This window comes from Malania oleifera, chromosome 3 (assembly GCF_029873635.1).
Source record: "Malania oleifera isolate guangnan ecotype guangnan chromosome 3, ASM2987363v1, whole genome shotgun sequence".
In the NCBI taxonomy this organism is placed as follows: Eukaryota; Viridiplantae; Streptophyta; class Magnoliopsida; order Santalales; family Ximeniaceae; genus Malania; species Malania oleifera.
Genome location: NC_080419.1, coordinates 36,530,601 through 36,539,847, shown reverse-complemented (window position 1 = coordinate 36,539,847; position 9,247 = coordinate 36,530,601).

Here is a 9,247-nt window from a genome sequence, read left to right as displayed (position 1 = left end):
GATGGGCCCCATGTGTGAGTTTAATAATCTAACCTGTCTCTATATCATTTAAAACATACATGATACTACTCTGAATGAGGGTGGGGTACACGTAAACCCTATACACAATCACATACATATCCATACACATCAAATACGCAGCGAAAATATTCTTTCTAATCCATACATCGTACCATACCAGAGTCTATACATGACTAGAGTCTATACTCCAAAATACAGTACATACCCCGCGTGTCTACAAAACCCAACAATACCCAGTTACAAAATCAGTACTTACTCAAGCACTCTACGTAGCTAACCAACACCCACGCTCCTGACCACTAGGATGCTAGTTACGGCTACTTGAAGGACCTAAAAAACATTTGTATATTCGGGGTGAGACACCTCTCAATAAGGAAGAAAGCAGGTTATATTAGTGTGTGGCATACAAGTATTATTCGACAGAAAACATAACACGATACAATTCAAGTATTTTCACAATCCAGTTCCAGTACATATGATACCAAACATAAGGTCAGTGTCATCACACTCAAGCACCCCATACCCTACAATAACCGAAGCCTCACAGCGATATCATGCTAATATGGTGTCCACTCACACCCATCGGTGATCGGCCGGAACAAAAAGGTGATATTTCACACCCTCGGATATAGAACTGGACACTCTCGCCCACGGTATTTAGCTGAGACATGACGTTTGCCCAAGGTAATTAGTTGATACGTGGCAAAATTTCACAAAACCTAGAACAATTTTGGAACTCATGTTCCTATACCCATCAACATACGATAATTAGCCGCCCCTAGCGGTTTTTACAAAACCTAGAACATTTTACATATGACAGTTCATTCCACACTTATTTGAGTATACAACAATCATATCATTTTCAATTCGAGAAATATAGTTTAATACAAATACAGGTATGGTGTTGACCTTATAGGTCGCTCCTGATTTTGATAATGACAAATATTCAGGTATTTGATAATTGTCAAGTGTTTGTGCAAGTTTAAATGAACATCCCAAGGAAGGACACTTGAAGCAATTAGAAGACCCTAAAGACCTTTCATATTTGTAATCGTAAATTCAATGTTTGTAATATGGGTCTGTAATAGAAACTTAGGATATGGTCTTTATTTACCTTACCTGCACATCATGCATATTGGGTATGCGGTAAGCTCAATAAGGCCATAGTAAGACTCTAGGTCCCAACACTCACACACATAGCATATAATATATAGGTGTGTTGAAATTGTGCTTAAATTGAACATTTTCAAACAACTTGAGAGAGCTTGGGCGACCAAACCCTTGGAATTCATAACTCCTAGGGCATCCGAACTGTTGATAAGTCAATAATTGACTTGAACTCTCGGGCGGCCGAACCTATTTGTGCGTACTGTCCACGGGTGCTCGAATACCTCGAAAGGGATAGTTCACCAACTCGGGTGACCGATCATCTTAGTTCAAAAAGAACCCCCGGCGACCGAACACATCAGTTCAGGCCATCGAATATTGGACCAAGCACTCGAAGTCACGGACAAAGGCTACTGACTTTGATTCGGGCTGCCGAAGCTCTACATAGGTGACCGAACCTACTTAAAGACCTTTTCAGTCTGTGTTTGATCAGGTGACCGAACCTAGGTTCAGCCACCCAAACCTCATCCGGTTAAAATTATGTTAACCGTGGTAAATCGGGGTTAACTCAGGCTAAATGCATTTTAATCATTTGGGACTTTTTTAATTATTCTCATCATATCCCAAACGGTTATATTTTTACCCCTAGCTATAAATATGAGTTCATTTGCAAGATTAGAGTAAGATTAGCAAAGTGATTAGCTAAAAAAAATCCTCTCTCTTGAAAATTCATGCTTTGGCCAAATACTCTCAAACTTTCATCCTTTTGATAAAATCTGAGATTGTGAGAGTTTTTTTGTGTAAGTGTGATTGTTATATTGTTCTAAATACTCCCACCTATTTGTGTGCTTGAGATAATTTCTTTGGGAGCTTAGCTTAGGTTTATCCCACGGATTTTTCTATCATAAATCTTGTGTGGGATTAAACCAAGGAAGCTTAGGATATTTGTATCTTGTTGCAAGTGTCCAATAGCTTTGTTTTTGGTGTGCAAAGATTTTTTAAACAAGCAAACATTTTCAAACTAGCATTGTGCATATTACATTGAAGAAAATTTTCTTAAGCTAGTTTGATTATTGATTTGCATACTTGGAATATCGATTTGCTATTGACACACTCTATTTAGATTCCAAGATATTGCTTGTGTTGAATACTCTTGAGCATCATACCGATTATATTGTGTTAAGTATTGATTGCACAAAACTTGCATCACTAAGCTTACACTATATCCATGTTATTGATGTGTATATGAATGTGCATATTTGGGTACAATTCTGCTTTATGTGAAAGCACCATTTCTCTACCATGTATTTGAAAGAATACTGTTGTATTTCCAGGCGTGGCCTGAAGAGGCGGTAATCCAGCCCAGTAAGAATTGTTTGTAAAGGTTGAGGTCAGCCCTGTGCTAATTGACCTGGTTTGTTGTGGATGCCGCTCCACCGCTTAAGTGAGCAATTATAGTGGTAATCCTTGTGCTTGTTAGGCAAGGCGGGGACGTAGGCAATTGACCGAACCTTGATAACATTTCTACGTGTCACTCTTACTTTACTCCTTTCTAGTGCTTGTGTTGTTAATTAGTTCGCTTTTTTTTATTACTGGTACATATTACAACTGATTTAAATTACTTGCGCTAGACTGACCATAGGATTGTGAAAATACTGCTGTTAGGAGATTGACCTAAGGCTTAAAATTTAAAAGTACCAATTCACCTCCCCTCTTGGGATCACGACAAAGCTATCATACGGTCATCTCATTACTATAGTTTTATACAACATACGATTTTCCAACAGAAATAGAGATGATACCCGAAACCCCCAATTTTCCCTAAAATTGTAACCTGAAAATCCTGCATTTTCACCGATAGATTTTCCCAAATAAGTAACCAAAACATACATACAATCACAAACTACATGTTTACTGATTCCGATTTCAAAAATAACTGATCTAAACAAAATCCCCTTACCTTTTCCCGAATACCAAAATACGAGCTCTACGGCTCCAAAACTACGAACTAAGTTCCCAAAACCTAAACATCCAAGAACTATACTTCACTATAATTCTTACTACTACATATATATTGAAACAAAAATGAAATCAAACCCTTACCTCGGTTTCAAGTCAAAACCCAAAAATCCTCAAAACGAATTTCTGATCTGCTATAAACATAGAGATTCTCCTCCTGATCCACATGGTAACGTCAGATCATTGATTCCGGCAACTAGTGACCTAAAATCCTAGAGAGAGAGAGAGAGAGAGAGGTTTTGAGGTTTCTTAGCAATGAAGACACAAAATATCCTGTTTATAAACCCTTGACCCAGTCCAATTCGTCAACAAGATGGCGCCTTCGTCGATGAATCATCCACACATTTCATCGAAGAACCGCCTCCTTCTGTGATGAACCCTATTTCGATATTTTACAAAACATTTGGTATCTCTTCATCAACGAGGCTCTGAAATTGACAAACCGCCTCCTTTGGCGACGAACCCTATTCCAATATTTTATAACATGTTTGGTATCTCTTCGTCGACGAGGCTCTGAATTTTGGCAACGAAGAGTATGAGGGCCATCATCGATGAGAGCAATGGCATCGTCGATGAAGCCTACAAAATTTACCTTTTTACCCTTTTTATTATTTATTAAATATGAAATTCTCGAGTCAGGTTATTACAACCTCCCCTCCTTACAAAAATTTCGTCCTTGAAATTTGTAATCTCTCATTTACCAACTCACTACATACCCAAACGCATACTCGACTCTAGGAAGAGCCGGTGGCCACCCACATAGTTGTCCCATCCCAAATACATACATACCCTCACTTATGGCAGAGGAATATCGTGGTTACATACATACATCGTCTCGAGAGCTCACAATACTACAAAACTCTCCTAAAGACTAACCACACAACATTACTATGATAACAGAATATTATATACATACATACCCATACCGGTCCTACTATCGAAACTATCACTCATAACAACTGTGGATATTTCCGGCGTATTTCCGTCTCTAACTCCCAAAAAGCTTCCTCAACCGCATGATTCCACCATATTACCTTCACTAACGGTATCTCCTTGCTATGCAGCTTCTACACTTTACGGTCCAAAACCTGAACAAGTATCTCTTCACACGTGTAACGACCCGAACAATAATGCAATTTAAATAATAAAAAGAAAGGGAAATGGGAACAGGAATAGAAGGTGGCAGCAGACTCACGTTCGTCAACGACATCGCATTTTGGGTATAATAACTCAAGAAATTTTTCCAAGCCTCGTCGACGAACACAGGGGTTTCGTTGACGAAGGTTCTTCAGGCCCTCATCGACGAGAAGATACCAAGAGAGGATTTTTAGAAAGTCTGAAATTCGTCGACGAAAGTGCAGATTCATCAACAAACTTTCTACAGGACTCGTAGAGAGAGAGAGAGAGAGAAAGTTGGTTTGAATTTTCTGTGATTAAACTGAGTTTAGGGCTATTTATACTACAGGACTCATCGACGAGGTGACGTGGCTCGTCGACGAATCCTGTAGTATAAATAGCCCTAAACTCAGTTTAATCACAGAAAATTCAAACCAACTCTCTCTCTCTCTCTCTCTCTCTCTCTCTCTCTCTCTCTCTCTCTCCTCCATCTCTCTTCTATTTCGACCCAGCCAGTTGCCGAATCGATTATTTGAGGCCACCACGATGGTCCTGGAGAAGTTCTCTCCAAGTTTACCAGAGCAGATCGTCGGTGGAATCGAGTTGAATTTCTTCCTAGAATCAGGGTAAGGTCTTTTAGTTAGTTTTTAACCTTTTGGCAGTTGTAGGAAATGAAGTAGGCAAAGAAATAATGATATTTTGTTCTAACGAATGTTGTTTTCAGGGTGCTGAGTAGGAAGCCCTACGGGTGTTAGACTAGTATACCATAGAGGCTTTCCAGTAGTTAGGTAAGGGAAACATGCTATGCTAGGAAACTCTTTTATGATTTCAGCATGAATTATATATTTTTATCAAATTACTATTCAGGCTATATATATATTATAGTTTCCAGGACTTGATAATATTAGTATGTATTTGTGTGGCTTGAGTCGAAAACAGAAACAATACTATAATTATAGAATTTAGGAATACCATGTTTATAGTCATTAACCGAAATACTATGATATTTGCATGATATAAAATGACGAATTTTTTAGTGAACAATATACTCAGAAATATGCATTTTGAGTAATTCTAGAATAACATGTTTATCAGTACCATAACGCCCCAATATATAGATATTCAAACAGCAGTTCAGTTATATAGAAAACAGATTTTCAGTCAGCTTATTTAGAAATTTCAGTTAAATTTTATGGGGTTATAGTTGTTTTAGAAACCACAGTAAAAACAGTATATTACAGATATCAGTTACTTATATAATATCAGACCCTGATGGATCAAACAGCAGAGCACGGTACCGTAGCTATAGATATTCAGTTCAGAGTGCAACCACTTTACTTAGATGGTAAGTGGTATGAGGTCGATCGTGCCCACGTCGGGACAGGCTCTCCATCAGATATGGATTGAGGGGGCCGATCAGACTGTCGGAGTTCAGTTGACTTACCCTAGTCGGCCAGCCAGGATAGGTCCCACCTTCGGGCCGCACAACCCTGTCATGATGGGTTAAATCATGACATACAGCCATCTAGGGGAATTTTCTCAGATATTATAAGTATAAGTAGATTTTCATAAATAGTAGTATTATTAGATTTTCATAAATAGTAGTATTATTATGAAAAGTAGTTTCATATTGATTCGCATGTTAAATAATATAGTTTATGGTTTTATTATACATTATGTAATATCAGAATTTCCAGATTCAATTATTCATATTATTCCTAAATCAGATTATTTTTACTGACTATAGCTCAGTGGCCACACACTAGTAATAGCATGTTTCGTCTTACTGAACGTTAGCTCATCCCAGTGTTAAATTGTTTTTCGGGTGAACCAACTAGTCGAACGGAGCAGACTCGCAAGTAGAGGGGTTGTTGTACTGCCTTTTTTGAGAGTGAGTATTACTTTTTGGGTGGCATGTTTTGTAAACCCTTGGTATTAGAAAGGGTAGTTTCAAGAGAAGCAATGTTATTTGTATATCATGGAATGATTTGCCACTCTGGTATTGTATTATATGTGGACTTATTTCATATGATTGGAATTCCGCTGTTTAGGTTATTGTTGGATATTAAAATAGGGGGAAAAGAATTTTATTTTATTAGCAGGTCGTTTCAATACGCCAAAGCATCCCCAATCTCTAAGGATTCGTAACTAATCGCATGTGATGGATCCGGCATGTACCTCCTCAACATAGATACATGAAACAAATCATGGATCCTCGAGAGCGCCGGCGGTAGTGCAATTCTGTAGGCCACTAGACCCACTCATTCCAGTACCTCCAATGGTCCGATATACCTCGGGCTCAACTTGCCCTTCTTCCTGAATCTCATCACTCCTTTCATTAGAGTGATTCTCAGAAATACCTTACCCCCAACCTCGAATTCTAACTCACGATGGCGGACATCCGCGTAACTCTTTTTCTGACTCTGAGCTGATTTAATCCTATCCCTGCAACCTGACCTTATCAAAAGCCTATTGTACGAGTTCAAGACCCAATATCTTCCGTTCACCGACTTCATCCCAATACATAGGAGACTGACACCTTCGACCATACAATGCCTCGAACGGTGCCTTCCCGATACTAACCTGGAAGCTGTTGTTATAGGCAAATTCCACCCATGGAAGAAACTGAACCTAACTACTATCGAAGTCTAATACATAAGCCCGTAACATATCGTCTGAGATCTGTATTGTTCTCTCTAACTGTCCATCAGTCTGGGGGTGGAACGCTATACTGAACGTGAGCTTCGTCCCCAGTGCTTGCTATAAACTCTTCCAGAATCAAGAAGTGAACCTCAAGTCTCGATATGAAATAATGGACACTGGTACCCCGTGCATTCTGACTATCTCCTGCACATAAAAATCTGCTAGCCCACTTAAAGAGTAGCTAACCTTCATCGGTACAAAGTGAGCAGATTTAGTCAACCTATCCACGATTACCCAGATGGCATTCTGCCTATGTAATGTTGGTGGTAACCTGGTGACAAAGTCCATGGAAATATGCTCATATTTCCACTCTGGGATACTCAATGGTTGCAACGGCCCTGATGGCCTCTGATGTTTAGCCTTTACCTACTGACACGTTAGACATTGCTCCACAAATTGAGCAATCTCCCTTTTCATGCCACTCCACTAGAAAGATTCGCGCAAATCCCGATACATCTTCGTACTATCCGGATATACCATATAAAAAGAACAATGTGCCTCTTCCAGAATCGTCCCCTTTATCCCCTCATCATTTGGAACACACAGCTTGGTCCCAAACCTTAGCACACCTCTCTCAAAGATGTTAAAAATCTGTAGCCAACCCTTGCTACACTTTCTCTACAATCTCAACTAATTTCGCATCATTAGCCTGCGTAGCTTTAATCCTCTTAAATAATGTCGGCTGGATCAGCAAGTTAGCAATGAAAGCCTGATGATTACCATCCACCAAATCCACGCCAAGACTTTCCAGATCCTTTCTGATATGATGCTGACCTACTACTGTAGATACTGACGCATGCTCTAACTTCCGACTCAATGCATCAGCTACCATGTTAGCTTTCCTTGGATGATAGCTAATGGTGCAATCGTAGTCCTTGATTAGTTCAAGCCACCTTCTTTGTCTCATGTTCAACTCCTTTTGTGTGAAAAAGTATGCTCTTGTGGTTCGTGAAGATCTCACATTGTTCATCGTACAAGTAGTGTCTCTAGATCTTCAACACATATACTATTCCTACTAACTCTAGATCGTGCGTGGGGTAAATCTTCTCGTTCTCCTTGAGTTATCGAGAAGCATAAGCAATTACTTTCCCCTGTTGCATCAACACAAATCCCAAACCCTTCAGCGATGCATCGCTATAAATCACAAAACCACCATCCCCTGATGGGATGATTAAAACCAGAGCAGTGACTAGTCGGTGTTTCAACTCCTGGAAACTCTGCTCACACTCTTCAGTCCAATCAAATCTCACACCCTTTCTCGTCAACCGTGTCAAAGAGCCAGATAACTTAGAGAATCCCTCCACGAACCGCCGATAATACCTAGTCAGTCCTAGGAAACTCCGAACATCCTGCACACTCTTCGGTTTCACCCAGTCAACCACTACTTCTATCTTACCAACATCAACTGAGATACCACCCTTCGACATGACATGGCCTAGAAACGCGACTTGATTCAGCCAGAACTAGCATTTCTTTAACTTAGCATACAGTTTCTTCTCCCGTAGAACCTAAAGTACCAACCTCAGATGGTTTTCGTGCTCTTCCGAACTCTTAGAATATATCAAAATATCATTGATGAATACCACTACAAATTAATCCAGGTATTCATGGAAAACTCTGTTCATTAGGTCCATAAATACTGCCGAAGCATTAGTCAACCCGAAAGGCATGACCAGAAACTCGTAGTGACCGTATCTGGTTCGGAAAGCAATTTATGCAACTTCCTTCATCCTAAATTTCACTTAATGATACCCTGACCGTAGATCAATCTTCGAAAAGACCTGCGTTCCCAGCAGCTGGTCAAACAGATCATATATACGAAGCAACGGGTATCTATATTTCACTGTTACCTTGTTGATCTTGTGGTAATCAATGCACATTCGCATCGACCCATCCTTCTTGTACAGTAGTTCCTACAATTGCTCTTTCAACTCTTTAAGCTCAATTAGAGTCATCCGGTATAAAGCTTTAGAAATCGGCGCCTTACCTAGCAGTAGATCAATAGTGAACTTCACCTCCTGATCAGGAAGTAAATTGGGTAAGCCTTCCGGGAATACATCCAAAAATTCGTTAACCACTCGAATATCTTCAAGTTTCAAATCATCCCGAGGTGGTTCCTTCATGCAAGCTAGGTACCCCTAACAACCCTCCAAGAGTAACCTTCTTGCTTATATAGCTGACAGAATCTGTGGCGTCAAACGCACACACGATCCCACGAACTCATACTCCTACTCCCTAAGAGGTCTGAACACTACTACCTTCCTACGACAATCAATCACCA